Here is a 15,872-nt window from a genome sequence, read left to right as displayed (position 1 = left end):
TTTGCTATCGTGCCCCTGACTATGATATAATTCATGCAAACAAGCTAGCTTCAATACTGGCATGGGCTGCCTCCTGCCCACACCCTCTCATTTTTCTTGGTGACCTCAACTTACCTCTTATAAATTGGACACTAAATGAATGTACATCTGAACCCATTCATACAACCCTGTGCAATGCCGTTACCACACTAGGACTGGAACAACTTGTAACCAAGAATACTAAACTTGACATCTTGATCTTATCTTCTGCAACAGTTTGAATTCAATTTATGGAATACAAATTAATGAACCCTTTTCCAACAGTGACCACAGCATGATTGACTTTTGTCTCAACATATGTCCTTACAAAAATGACCATAATGACAGGATCCCCAATTATAACTTCAAAAAGGCAACTATAATCTTATAGACAACGATCTCTCATCTCTTGATTGGCAAATTCTATTCACTGGATGCAATACTGTTGAAGACCACTACAACATATTTTTACTTGAAGTAAAAGACTCATCAAACTATATGTACCAGTAACAACTCCCAAAACCAAAACAAAAAACAAAAACAAATTACCCATAACAATAAGAAAGCTTCAATCCAAAAAGAAATCCCTTTGGCAGAAAAACAAATCTGGTCACGTTGCCAACTTTAAAAGCCGATACAAAAATTTATGCCACCAGATAAAGACTGAATGTACCAATTATCACACTAAACAAGAGGAAAACCTTCAACACACCAATTCCACCCGTGCTTTCTACAATTTTGTAAACAACAAACTAAAAGACTCAAGGTCCATCCCACCCCTGATAGGACCTAATGGTAAAGACTGCAACGATGACACCATTAAAGCCAACATCTTTAACACATTCTTTGGCTCAGTATTTGTAAACAGCAATGGATCATGCCCAGTATTTCCTAGTCGAACCACAGACAACTACAATGATCTAATACATATCGATTTTACAGAAGACAATGTTGAAAAAGCACTATGCAATCTAAAACCATCTCTACCTATTGGACCGGGCAGAATATGTGCCTACTTCTTAAAAAAGCTATCCACTGCCATAGCTGAACTTCTAAGCATAATCTTTGAAAAATCTTTCAGGACCAGCTCCTTGCCAAAACTATGGTCACAAGCCACGGTCATCCCCATCTTCAAAAAGGGAGACCCAAGCCTAGTTGAAAATTACACACCAATCTCTTTATGCTGCGTCACCTGTAAAGTCATGGAATCAATTACAGTATTAACCATTATCCTCCACTTAGAGACAAACAACCTACTCTCTAACAAACAGTTTGGTTTCAGAAGGGAACTGTCCTGTAACCTGCAACTCTTGCACTGTAAAAACATATGGACTACACAACTCAATCAGGGCAAAGCAATTGACGCAATTTACATCGACTTCTGTAAAGCCTTTGATTCAGTGGTACATGACAAACTACTCCTAAAACTAAGGTCTTATGGTATCTCTGGACAACTGCATAACTGGATAGAAGCATTCCTGTCAAACAGGCAACAAATGATCAAAATTGGGAGCGTCCTATCAAATACTGTACCTGTCAACAGTGGTGTCCCCCAAGGCAGTGTTCTAGGACCAACTCTCTTCATACTCTATATTAATGACCTCTGTGATTATATTAAGAGCAACTGTGTTCTTTTCACTGACGATGTAAAGCTATTCAACACCACTGACAATGCTGCTACCCTTCAAAAAGACCTTGACTATGTGTCAGAATGGTCAAACAAATGGCAACTTCAAATCTCAACAAATAAATGCTCTATCTTACATATTGGCAAAAAAAATCAGAAAATAAAATACAAGCTGAATAGTCAAGACCTTGTTGATGACAAAAACTTTGTCAAGGACCTTGGAGTACTCATCTCTAATGATCTAAGTGCTAGAGCCCACTGTAACTACATAGCCAAAAAGACATTAAGAGTTGTTAACCTAATCCTGCGTAGCTTTTTCTCTGGTAATATCATTGTACTAACTAGAGCATATAAAACATTTGCTAGACCAATACTTGAATACAGCTCATCAGTCTGGAACCTGCATTACATATCAGATATTAATACAATTGAGAAAGTCCAGAAATATTTTACAAGAAGAGTTCTCTACTCCTCTACTTGTAGCAGAATACTTTATGCCACCAGACTTGAAATTTTAGACCTAGACAATCTAGAAGTATGCCGCCTTCAGTTCGTTCTAAGTATAGTATATAAAATTATATATTGCAATGTCCTACCTATCAATGAATACTTCAGCTTCAACCAAAACAATACAAGAGCACTAAATAGATACGAACGAAATATAAACCCCACCAAACTTGATTGCAGGAAATACGACTTCAGCAACAGAGTAGTCAATGTCTGGAATACTCTACCTGACTCTGTGGTTTCTTCCCCAACCCTCCAAAACTTTAAACTTAGACTGTCTACTATTGACCTCACCCCTTTCCTAAGAGGTCTGTAGGGGGCGTGCATAAGCGCACCAAAAGGTGCCTACCATCCCTGTCCTATTGTTTCTTTTTTTTCTTTTTCCTATCCATTTCATGTATTTATAACCATGTTTATACTTATACCTGTTATCTAATAATTGCTTGAATAAATAAATAAATAAATAAATAAATAAATAAATAAATAAATAAATAAATAAATAAATAAATAAATAAATAAATAAATAAATAAATAAATAAATAAATAAATAAATAAATAAATAAATAAATAAATAAATAAATAAATAAATAAATAAATAAATAGATGCTATCGCAGCCCAGGGTGCATTTTCTCTCATAATCTTTAGCAAGACTTATACATATCATCAGAAGCCTTGTACAATGTGCTTTCTTCAATAGAAACATGATTGGGGTGAACTTTTTCCCCACTAGACTAAAATATGCAACACTATCAAGTACATAGCATATTATTCCTTTTATGTCAGATTAAGCCTGTTTTAATCTCTCAATAGGCTCAGTGGCTAAGATGCTGAGCTTGTCGATCAGAAAGGTCAGCAGTTTGTCAGTTCGAATCCCTAATGCCGCATAACGGAGTGAGCTCCTGTTACTTGTCCCAGCTTCTGCCAACCTAGCAGTTTGAAAGCATGTAAAAATGCAAGTCGAAAAATAGAGACCACTTTGGTGGGAAGGTAACAGCGTTCCATGCGCCTTCGGCATTTAGTCCTTCTAACCACATGACTAGAGAGACGTCTTCAGACAGCGCTGGCTGTTTGGCTTTGTAACGGAGATGAGCACCACCCCCCAGAGCCAGAAATGACTAGCATATATGTGCTTTAGCTTTAATTTCTCAATTCTTGTAGACTTCCCCCTCCTGGCCACCTTTTCTCTTTCTAAGTCTTATCTACATATAGTTATTAATCTTCCTCTTGTTTCAGCTACAGCTGTTTTCAATGGTTTCATTGATATTGCTGATTTCACTTGATTGATATGGCTTTGGGATTTTCCCTTTGGGATTGTACTAGCTGCTTCAAGAGTTATTAACCCCGGATTTATTTACTTGATGTAAGGGAAAGAGTGGCTGAACCTGGGTGGGGTGGAGTAAAAAAAGGGATAGCCCAGAATCTCTACATAACCACAAATGAACTAAGTCTAAACTCCGTTGAATTCTGTTGACCCTTATCTAACTCCTACCATGTGCTGATTGTTAGTTGAGAATTCTCCTTCCCATAGGCACGAGTAGCAATAAATCAGTTTAATTGAATCTTCATGTTCTTGACAATTACTTATTGACGTATAAGAGTGACCTACAGTTTAAAGTATGGAGGAAGAGCTTAGAAATTGAATTAGGTATGTAAGGCAGGTCTGTCTGATGTTATATTTAGATCTGTTGCCATGTCTCTTCTGAAAGCAATCAAGGCTGAGCATGCAAATGGGAAGAAGACTCAGGAAAAGCTGACTTTAGTAGACGAAGCTTGCAAACAACCTTGCTGGAGTTATGCTACTCCAGGGACATCAGTTGTCTCCCACTGCTGAGTTACAGCACTATTTAGCTGTAATAACTGCAGCTATGAAGAGTCCTTTCATCTAATGATAATTGAGTGTTTGTATGCCAATATGCCAATGGCTTGATATCCCAACATTGCAAAATAAAAGGCTGAGAGATCACAGCAGGACATATATTATTAACGTCACAAGAATTCTCTGCAGGTTTCAAATTGCAGGTCTGTTTAAAACCTGGCTCATACTATATGCAGGGCCCATTTCTGACTTTTCTTTGAATCTTTGACTGCTGTAACTAAGTTCCCTTCAGCATATCATAGGATTTGCCTCATACAAGCAAACATTAGGAATTTATAATGGTCACCTTGCATTTTTATTCTGGATTCCACAGATAATAATGGGTAGTTTCCATTTCCAATCTTCCAGTGACTTTTTGAGTTTATGGATCAATCAACCCTTTTTCCCCACCCAAGAAGTATTCCCCTATGGTCAGAAAGTTTCTTGGAAGTTTGAGTATATTTTTATTCTGTCCCACTCTCGGGGTGATGTGATCTGCACACTATAAATGGGATTGCATCTAATAGATTTTGTGATGTGCAGGAGATTGTTCTCTCTCTTTTTTTTAAAGGCAACATAGTGTTCAGGATAATGACGTTAATTTGCAGGTACATTCTGTTCTCACAGAATGTTTTCAACTCCCCATGACGGCTTATGAAACAGAGAACTGCATCTTCTTAAAATAAGGTTGGGGGCAGAAAGAAAATACACTTTTAAAATCTTAAGATCTCACACAAAGAATGCATCATCTACTCTGGTCCAAAATCTTCAGAGTAGAGTCATTTTTTAAAAATAATAATACAAATGGGAAGGAATGAAGTGGGGAACTGAGTTCCAGAAAGCAAGTGCCTTGACAGAGGAGGTCAACTTCCTGGGTCAACATTGTTTGACCAAAGGGTCTGGAGACATGATGGCCTTGACTAAACATGTGAGATGGGCAAAAAAGACAAGTGATCCCTCAAGCAACCACGTCCTATGCCATGAAGATCTTTGTAGAAGACAACCAGCATCTTTAATTAAACTCAGAAGCTCACTGTTGGTAGAGAAGTTCATGAAGTAGAAATGTTACATAGACCTGCTATTGCAAGCCCATTATCTGTCCATGCTTCTGTATTCTGAACCACCTGCACTTTATAAGTGGTGCTCAAGAGCATTGCAATAGTCCAGTCATGGGGAAAATAATCATGAATGGTTGTTTTAAGGACTTTCTGATCTAGATTTGGGTACAAATGTCATATTAAAAAGCCAATGGAATCCTAAGTTGCATTAACAGAGGGATACAATCAAGATCAAGTGAGGTACTAATACCACTCTATAAAGCCTTAGCAAGACCACACCTAGAGTACTGCATCTAGTTTGGGTCACCACACTATTAAAAAGATGTTGAGACTCTAGAAAAAGTGCAGAGAAGAGCAACCAGGATGATTATGGGACTGGAGGGACTAGCACCATACAATGAACAGTTGCAGGAACTGGGCATGGCTAGTCTAGTGAAGAGAAGGACCAGGGGAGACATGATAGCAGTGTTCCAGTGTTTGAGGAACTGCCACAAAGAAGAAGAAGGGGGTCAAGCTATTTTGCAAAGTACCTGAAAGGCCAGACAAGGAATAATGGATGGAAACTGAACAAGGAGAGATTCAACCTAGAAATAAGGACAAATTTTCTAACAGTGAGAACAATCAACCAATGGAACAGAAGTTGACTTCAGAAGTGGTGGGAGCTTCATCACTGGAGGCTTTCAAGAAAAAACTGGACAGCCATCTCTCAGAATGGTGTAGGGTCTCCTGCTTAGATGGGGAGTTAGAGTAGATGACCTACAAGGTTCCCTCCAACTCTGTTAATCTGTTAACATATTAGATACATTTGTGGAAAGACCATTCTAAGAACAACTGCACATTGCTCAAGCAGGAGTTGGGTGTTGAAAAACATTCCACAAATTGTATTCTATTCCTGAAAAGGGGAATGCACTCCTATTCAGGAGCAAAGATTGAGCCAAAATTTCATGATCACTCAGTTTTGCCAAGATTTAACTCCATCCAGGCACTGGAATACGAAATTGACAGCATCGCCTGTCTGGCCCAAGGCTGAGATGTACTGTATATTTTTATCAAAGTTTTTATTGTTTTAATGTCTTTTACATTGTTTTAAAATTTTAGACTCGTAAGATTTCCAGGATCACTTGGTTGTGTAGGACAGCCATAGAAATTGAATGGATGGATGGATGGATGGATGGATGGATGGATGGATAGATAGATAGATAGATAGATAGATAGATAGATAGATAGATAGATAGATAGATAGATGAGAGAGGAGAGAGAGGGGGATAAATGAGAGAGAGGGGGAAAGATGAGAGAGAGAGATGAGAGAGAGAGAAGAGAAGAGAAGAGAGAGGGGACAGATAGAAAGAGAGAGAGGAGAGAGAGAGAGAAGAGATGAGAGAGAGAGGACAGATGAGAGGAGAGATAGAAAGAGAGAGAGGAGACAGAGTGAGGAGAGGAGAGAGAGGAGAGAGAGAAGAGGAGAGAGGTGAGGGGCGAGAGAGGAGAGAGAGGAGAAATGAGGGAGAGGGGGAGAGATGAGAGAGAGAGGACAGAGGAGAGAGAGGAAAGGGAGGAGAAATGAGAGAGGGGGGACAGATGAGAGAGAGAAGAGAGAGGAGAGAGAGGAGAGAGGAGACAGATGAGAGAGAGGGGAGAGAGAGGAGAGGAGAGAGAGGAGAAATGAGAGGGGAGAGAGGAGAGAGAGATGAGATGAGAGAGAGAGAGATGAGATAGACAGAGATAGAGAGATAGACAGAGAGACAGACATTCTTAGTGTACTGATGATATTGGACCCCAGACTGGTGGATGAGCTCACCCAGTAACATCATAGGTATGTTCAACAGAGATTTTTCAAGTCTTGACATATCCAATGTAAGAGGGGATCCCTGGCTTGATGTCTCTCTTCAACACCAGCTGACCTTAGGAAAAGGAGAAGGAGCAATAAAACACCTTGTTCTTCCTCCTAATCCCTTCAAGTAGTCCAGAATGACACTCTGATGACATCAAAACTTGCCAAGAAATCAAGTAGAACCAGGATAGTTGCACCACCTCTGTCCCAGATCTATAAAAGGACATCAATGTGCCATCAATGGACAGATTGGAAGCTCAGCATTTTTTTTTTCAACCTGGAGTGTCTGTAGCCTGCAATATGTAAAAATCCAGAGTCACAAAATACCTAAACAGATTTTTGTTTTAATCTCTATTGAACATCATCCTCTTGTTTTTCGGTGTTTTGATCTTGGCCTAAATCCTGACAGTCCAACGTCACCTTGGTTTGCTCTCCCAAGAATAAGGAATACAAAAAGCCGCAAAACCTTCTTTTGCAGAGTTCCAAAGCTCTTGTCCAGAATAATCTAAGAGCTAAGTAGCAGCAACAGTGTTTGTTTATAAAGTTATTTAAAGTATCCCCACCCTATCATTTAGTCCATTCTGTCCCCCCTCCTTTCCTGTTCTTACTGTGATCTTTAGGGAAATTCTTCTTCTTCTTCTTCTTCTTCTTCTTCTTCTTCTTCTTCTTCTTCTTCTTCTTCTTCTTCTTCTTCTTCTTCTTCTTCTTCTTCTTCTTCTTCTTCTTCTTCTTCTTCTTCTTCTTCCTCCTCCTCCTCCTCCTCCTCCTCCTCCTCCTCCTCCTCCTCCTCCTCCCTCCTCCTCCTCCTCCTCCTCCTCCTCCTCCTCCTCCTCCTCCTTCTCCTTTCTTCCTCCTCCTTCCTCCTTCCTCCTTCCTCCTTCTTTGAAATTTAGAAACTTTCTCTTTCTTTGTGGTATCGCAGAATTCCTTCAAGGATGCTGGCAGAACTTCTTAAGGTTGTGGTTTTGGTAACGTTCAGCCCCCTGGCAAGTGAATTGAAATTAATTAATTAATAGAAGGAAAGGTGATGGATCCTCTGATATAATATTAATAGAGAAGGAACTCATAGACTGCAATCTCTAAGAAGAAATGGTGCAGAGATCAGTGAAGCAAATTGCTTCCAAGTGCATTGTCTGCAAACTTCTAGCCAGAAACATCTCATGCTACAGTGCCAAAAAGTACTTTTGCACTGTCAACTCTAAAAACGATTAAAAAGCACCAGGGAAAATAAACCCTTAAACAAACAGCCTATTTGTCAGTTCAGTCAATTTATATGTCCATTGTAGAAGCTTGGCAAATCATAATTTAGACACACATGTGTGAATGTTCCCCTGCAGGATCATCAGTCAAAAGGCTCATAGAGAAAGAGAGATCTTGAGATTCCCTTTGTCAGCTTTGGAAGCCATATTAGCACCAGAAGCTTCCAAAGCTAATATAGCTTCCAAAGCTGACACCCTTTGCAGTTCATGGAAATGAAGAGATCCATTTGCAAATAGTAGACACATTACTGAGTTGAGCCAGAAGGTGGGTTTTTCTACAAAGTTCATTAGTTCTTGAGACATCTTGGTTACTTCTTGGTTTTTCCTGTCATACTGTCAACTACAAGTAGCATGCAGATAATTTCTTGCTTCTCAAAATTTGAATTGGATGTATGCACAAAAAAATTTCCATCAGTTCTCAACGATACAGGTCCTTTTCCTAAGTACATTTTTTTTGCTAAGTAGAAACAAAGAAAGAATGCAGAGAAGAGAAATACAGAAAATTAGGAGCCTGAAGACTAAAACATATACAGAACATTTGCAGGAACTGGACATGGCTAGTCTAGTGAAGAGAAAGATCATGATAGCAGTCTTCCAATATTTGAGGGGCTGCCACAGAGGAGGGGTGTCAACCTATTTTCCAAAGCATCTGAAGGCCAGACAAGGAACAATGGATGGAAACTGAACAAGGAGAGATTCAACCTAGAAATAAGGAGAAATTTTCTGATAACTTAAACAATCAATCAGAGGAACAACTTGCTTCAGAAGTTGAGAGAAAAAGCCAAAGTATTTAGAGGTTATGTTGACAATTACAAATCTGTTTCAAAATAACTATGTCTGCCTTTGGAGGGCTATTAAATAGGATTTACAGAAGGGGGATAAATTGCATTTATCATTATTGGGTAGAATTTCTGTAATTAAGATGAATATTTTACCAAAGATGTTTTTTTTATTTCAAATGTTACCAATACTTATAACTGATAACCCATTTAAACAATAGCAGAAGGATATTTCTAAGTTCATATGGCAGGGGAAAAGACCAAGAATTAGATACAAGTTACTGCAAGATGCTAAGGAAAGAGGGGGTTTGGGTCTGACAGATATGAAATTGTACTTTGATGCATGCTGTTTGACCTGGGCAAAATAATGGGTGAGCCTCCAGAATAAGAGGTTACTTGAATTAAAGTCTATCCCTCTCTCTCTCCCTCCCTCCCTCTCTCCCCACTCCCACTTCTCTCTTTCCCACTTCCCCCTCTCCCTCCAATCCCCAAGTGTGTTGGCTGGGGATCCCTGTGCACAGCATTCCACTATGAAATGTAACACAATAATAAACAATGTCTAATCTGATAAGGAGCAACACGATGGAACAATGGAAGTCCATTTTGCAGTGTTCATTCCTGCACTTGAAGAGTTCTTGGGAACTGAATGCTTGACTTTTACTGCACATTTATAATATCAATCAGAATAAAGCTGGAAGGGACTTCAGAGGTCTTCTAGACCGATCCCCTGCTCAAGCAGGAATACTTATACCATTTCAGACAAGTGACTGTCCAGTCTATTCTTAAAAATCTCCAGTGATGAGGCCCCCACAACTTCTGGAGGCAAAGCTGTTCCACTGGTTAATTGTCCCCACTGTTAGGAAGTTTCTCCTTAATTCCAGGTTGCTTCTTTCCTTGATTAGTTTTCATCTATTGTTTCTTGACCTACCTTCAGATGCTTTGGAAAATAAGTTGACCCCCTTGTTATTATAATCAAAGATCTGTTCCCAGGCTCCAAAAATACCCCTGACATTTAATTTCTTCTCAACGACATAATGCAGTCTCAACAGATGTTTTACAGAATCAAATATAAAAATGTCCATATGAGTTAAGGTTATGTCTTCATGGGCAAGAATACATTAAACTCATAGTCCATGTTCTCTTAAATTGTATTCTCTGTAAAAATGCCAATGCCCACCACAACTCCCTGTTTGGGAAACTACATATACAATTCTGACCTATGGTAAGAACAGTATGATTGTTTTACCCTACAAGTGGCATAATATTGATATGTCACCTGTGAGTGCCTTTGATTCAGTGTTAACTCCTCAAAACTGTCTTGCAAATTCCTGAATTTTTCTTGGTGAGATTTCAGAAGTACCCTTGTTTGCTTCCAAGGACAGGAGAGAGTGACTGGCCCAAGATCACCCAGTTGTCTTCATGCCTAAGATGGAACTAGAATTCACAGTCTCCTGACTTCTAATCTGTTGACTTAACTGCTACACTAAACTAGCCAAATTACCCAAACTAGGTAACATCATTAGTGCTAGTAAGGAGTGAAGTTTACTGTCAGTTTATATTCTGGTAAGTTGCCTGTCTGTGTGGATGGGGACAGTCTTAGAGATTCTGTTCTGATTCTGATGAACCAGTTACCCAGTTAGGGTAACGAAATGTCTGCAAGAAAAGAAGCAAGCTTAGAGAGCACCAAGGACCCCTCATTTCAACCCTGAGCTACAAATATTCTCCTTTATTTTGAAGGGTATCAAGTGAATCATCTCCTGGAGGCCAATATTTGGAAGATGAATTTAACAACAGCTGTTCACTTGTGTTCCTAAAAAGAAAGGAAATCAGCTCTTGGAACTACCTTAGCCATCTTGATGAGCAGCCATTGATATTTGATTTTCGTCTAATCACACAGAATAGAACAGAATAACAGAGTTGGAAAGGGATCTTGGAGGTCTTCTAGTCCAACCCCCTGCTCAGTCAGGAAACCCTATACCCATGTTGGCAAACCTATACCACGTGTGCTGGAAGTGACACGCAGAGCCATTTCCCCTGGCACGTGAGAGGTTGCCCGGGAGAGCACCACTGTGCATGCACGCCACTGCCTGACAGCTGATTGTTGGGTATCTGGTGCACATGCGGTGGATGAGGTGTGTGGGAGATGCGTGTGCATGCGCAGGGACACGCTGACATGAGGGGATTGCACATGCATGCACAGGCACATGGCATGTGAGGGGAGTCATGTGCACATGTGCAGGGGGCGTTGGGGAGGCCAGCATGCATTGCCTTCTGGGTGCTGGCACACGAGTGCACGCAAGCGAGCGAGCGTGCAATTATCGGTACGGGAGCCAAAAAAGGTTAGCCACCACTGCTCTATATCATTTCAGACAAATGGTTGTCTAATCTCTTCTTTAAAAACTTCCAGTGTTGGAGCATTCACAACTTCTACAAATCTGTCTCCATCACTATATCTTGTGGTAAGAAATCCCATCAGCGAAAAACATATGTGTTACATATGGGTATTTTCTCACGTCATTATATATATATATATATATATATATACACACACACATACACACATATATATATACATCGATATCCATATCGATATCCATATCGATATCCATATCCATATCGATATCCATATCCATATCCATATCCATATCCATATCCATATCCATATCCATATCCATATCCATATCCATATCCATATCCATACATACATACATACATACATACATACATACATACATATATATATATATATATATATATATATATATATATATATATATTTGGTTATTTGGGTTTTCTCCCCGTAAGATTCAAAGTATCTAGGCAACATTTCGATGAAGTCTCATTCATCATCTTCAGGCTTGCTTCTTCGGCTCTGTGCTTCTCACTGTGCTGATGATGATGAATGAGACTTCATCGAAACGCTGTTTAGATACTTTGAATCTTACGCGGAGAAAACCCGAATAACCAAAGATCCACATACAAATACCCTGAGAACCTCAGAAATATATATATATATATATATATATATATATATATATATATATATATTATGTATGTATGTTTTCTTAAGTTTTCATGGGTACTTACATGTATGGTGTTCGGCTTGGTTCGGGTATTCTCCCACGCCATTGTAGTTCTTTTAAAGTTGTAGCAACGTTTCAGCAGAATCTCATCTGCCATCATCAGGCTTCTGTATTGTGTCCGTCTGTGGGTCAGACTTTTACAGTGGTTTCAGATTTAATTTTGGGGCAGCCTATTGTGTGCCAGAATGGTTTTTTTCTTCAACCTGATTGGTTGGGAGTCTTGGTCTGTGTTTATTGGTCTCGGAGTTTGCTGTGTTCTGCTTGATGGGTGTCTCTGATATCTTCTGTCTGTTTTTGGCTCTTTTGTATCTTGATTGGCTGGCAGCATTGTGTTACTTTAATGGAGGCCTTTAGTGCAGCTTGGCTTCGGGTAAATGGACGGCTATCATTAGTTAGGAAGCTGGGTTTCATCTGGGTGCCTGGTTGGGATGTGTTTGAGCTGGAGGTATCAGGGGATCTGTTTGTGCCCAGGTGTTTGCCTGGCTTGTGGTGTGGAGATTTTTGTTTGTTTGTGAGTGCAGGCTTCCAAATGATTGACAGCCTGGTATATATATATATATATATATATATATATATATATATATATATATATATATATATATATTGTTCGGGTACTCGTGAGGAAGTGTTTTTGAACACAAAAATGCAGTAAAAAAGCTGGAACACACTTCCTCACTAGTCCAACACATGAAAGCAACAGGTCATAGCATCAACTTCAATGGCACCAAAACCCTAGCCACTATAGAAAACCCCAGCCACAGAATTATCTGAGAAGCCATAGAGATTGAAAAAAGACCTGAAAGAATGAATAGAAGAGATGACTCCACCAGACTGTCAATTATTTGGAAGCCTGCACTCACAAACAAAAAAATCTCCACACCACAAGCCAGGCAAACACCTGGGCACAAACAGATCCCCCCTGATACCTCCAGCTCAAACACACCCAGGCACCCAGATGAAACCTAGCTTCCTAATAAATGATAACCATCCATTTACTCGGAGCCAAGCCACACTAAAAGCCTCCAATACAGGAAACACAATGTTGCCAGCCAATCAAGACAAAAAAAGCCACAAAACAGACAGAAGATATTAGAAACGCCAATCAAGCAGAACACAGCAAATTCCAAGACCAATAAACACAGTCCAAGACTCCCAACCAATCAGGATGAAGAAAAAACCATTCTATACATTATATATTTAAGGCAGCCATGTCTCTATTTTTCACTTTTTGAAACTAACCTGCCCCTCCCTATGGCTGTCATAGCATCCCCATGGTCACATGATCAAAATCCAGATGCTTGGCAACTGGTTCCTATTTATGACAATTGAAGTGTCTCCTTCTGAGACTTTCTGATAAGTAAAGTCAATGGAGGAAGCCAGATTCCGTGAACAAATGTGACAAGAAAAACTGTAGAATGTGGCAAAACTCAATTAACAAATTTCTCATTTAACAACATAAATTTCAGATTCAATTGCGGTCATAAGTGGAGGACTGCCTGTGGTCTCTTTTGAGAACTTCTAGCAAAGGGTAGGTCATCATTTAATATGGTCCTTTGGCTGACATTTCATATAGTTAGATGTTTCTCCTGGTATCTAGCTTGAATAGGTTTCTTAGAACTTAGAATAACAGAGTTGGAAGGGACCTTGGAAGTCATCTAGTCCAACCCCCTGCTCGTGCAGGAGAGCCTATTCCAAATATTAGCCTGTACCTAGGATCGAACTCACAGCCTCCCGATTGTGAGGCGAGAGCTCCAACTCTAGGCCACCAGAGCTGGCATACCTTGCAGTTTTAATCTATTGGTTCTTGTCCTGCCCTCTGCAGCAATCAAGTAATGGTAGTTCAATACTCTGACAATGTCAGCAGAGGCTGACAAAAGCTTAGTAAGTATAATAAATATAATTTTAGTTCAGGAGATCGCAAAATATCTATTTCTTCTCTTACAAGGATACCTGGAACTCGTAATTTTAGAATAGTTTTCTGTCAAACTGAATATCTATCTATCTATCTATCTATCTATCTATCTATCTATCTATCTATCTATCTATCTATCTATCATTTATCACCTATCATCTTTCAAAAATGTGAATAACCTGCCCCTAAAAATGAGATGATATCTAATTCAGCATCCCATTCTAAGGTTAGCATGTTTTTTTAAAAATAATCATTGGGAGTTTTTTTCCATTTCAGTGATGAAAAATTTCATCTATTTTGATCATTTTTCATTTTCAAAAAACATAGCTGAACAAACATTTGACTGTCTGCCCCATAATTTTTAACTCCTTTTGAATGAAATAAAAAGACAGATGGAAGATTTGACCATGCATTGTCTGCCTTACACGTTCTAAGCCTGTTAGATTCTATTAAAATAGCAATTTATGAATTTATTTTAGGATAAACATTTTGTACAAAGTCCCATGGGAAAACATTTCATATGAAGTCCCATTCGTCCACTCACAATAGAATTCCCTATGCCTCCAGGCTCGAAATTTTGGGCCTGGACAATCTAGAACTGCACCTCCTGAGGTATAATCTAAGCATAGTACACAAAATTGTCTGTTACAATGTCTTATCTGTTAACAACTTCTTCAGCCTCAATCACAATAATACATGGGCAAACAACTGATACAAATTCAAGGTAAACTGCTCCAAACTCAACTGCAGAAAATACAACTTCAGCAACAGAGTGGTCAACACCTGGAATGTCCTACCAGACTCCATGGTTACAGCCTCAACCGCTCACAGCTTCAACCTCAAACTGTCTACCATGGACCTCACCCCATTCTTAAGAGGTCCTTAAAGGGGGTGTGCATAAGCGCACCAGCGTGCCTACCATCCCTGTCTTACTGTCCCCATTTATCTGTATTTACCCCCATTGCCTTGCTTATGTTCATACTTGTACTTGTTATCTTGTACATGTTTGGCAAACAAATAAATAAAATAAATAAAAATAAAATGTTAGTTTCTCTGTTCTTTCTTAAATTTCTTTGACTACTTCCTCCATTTTTCCCCGTTTTTATGAGAATATCATTTGGACTTATAGATCTCAGGTACACCATGAAATTGTTCACCATTGCTTTTCATGGTTGGCTTGTTGTTGTTCTTGTTGTTGTGGTGGTTTAGTCTCACTTGTGTATTTCATCCTCTTGGATCTGCTGAATGATTCTTGCTTTTAACATGGATATTCTTTTTAGGGGACTAAATAAGCAATATATCACTTTGGCAGTTCCTAAGGTTCTTTCTGTTCCACATTTGTCCTGTTCTTCTTGAAGATACTTTCTGTCTCCATCTTCTGAGAAAGAGATGGTTTTAAAAGCTTGGTCCCTGACCAAGAACTGCTGTATGGCACTACAACTATACCTGGCAATTACTTTCAGCTTGTACTGCAACAAGCTTTGGGTCCTGCCTGGAAAAGAAAGAACCAGGAGTTCTAGCAGCTGTTGCACTGTGGAGTACTGCCAAGTTCCATCACCATAGCAACAGCATCAGCACCATCCACATCCTCCTCCTGCTCCTTCTCCTCCTCCTCCTCTTTAGCATCATCAGTATCAGGAAAAGCAGCAGCAGTCCTGGTAGAAGCCAGAGGCTGGTAGCATTGGCTGCATTTTTACAAACTGGCTTTGTCGGACTGCTCAGCCGCTACAACCGAGAGATGCAGCAATCACTACTCTGCCGTTTCCCGGAAGATGGACAGATAGAAAAGGAGGGAGAAAGAAAGAGATGAGAAGAGTGCACTGCAGAGAAGCCAAAGGATACCCAGGTAAATATCCCCACCTCCTCATTTCTGTTCACCAATCTCTTTCCTTTGGTTGCATTGGGATTATTTATGTATCTTTTTGATTGCTAGTACCTTTAA

At 39.5% G+C, this 15,872-nt stretch overlaps 1 protein-coding gene across 1 annotated transcript in view; it reads left to right on the top strand.

The window, feature by feature from the left end:
• The first annotated feature begins 14,557 nt into the window (after positions 1-14,557).
• Positions 14,558-15,872, top strand: part of FAM135B (family with sequence similarity 135 member B) — a 163,465-nt gene continuing 162,150 nt past the window's right edge. The window contains exon 1 of the mRNA XM_087962221.1: positions 14,558-15,776. The gene's annotated coding sequence lies outside the window, so the exon portion shown is untranslated. The remainder of the gene's footprint in view (positions 15,777-15,872) is intronic.

Source organism: Notechis scutatus, chromosome 3 (assembly GCF_049901735.1).
Source record: "Notechis scutatus isolate UNSWTSFEM ecotype Mainland chromosome 3, rNotScu1.2, whole genome shotgun sequence".
Lineage (NCBI taxonomy): Eukaryota > Metazoa > Chordata > Lepidosauria > Squamata > Elapidae > Notechis > Notechis scutatus.
The sequence above is the reverse complement of the archived record's forward strand: the minus strand, read 5'-3'. Positions and strand labels throughout refer to the sequence as shown.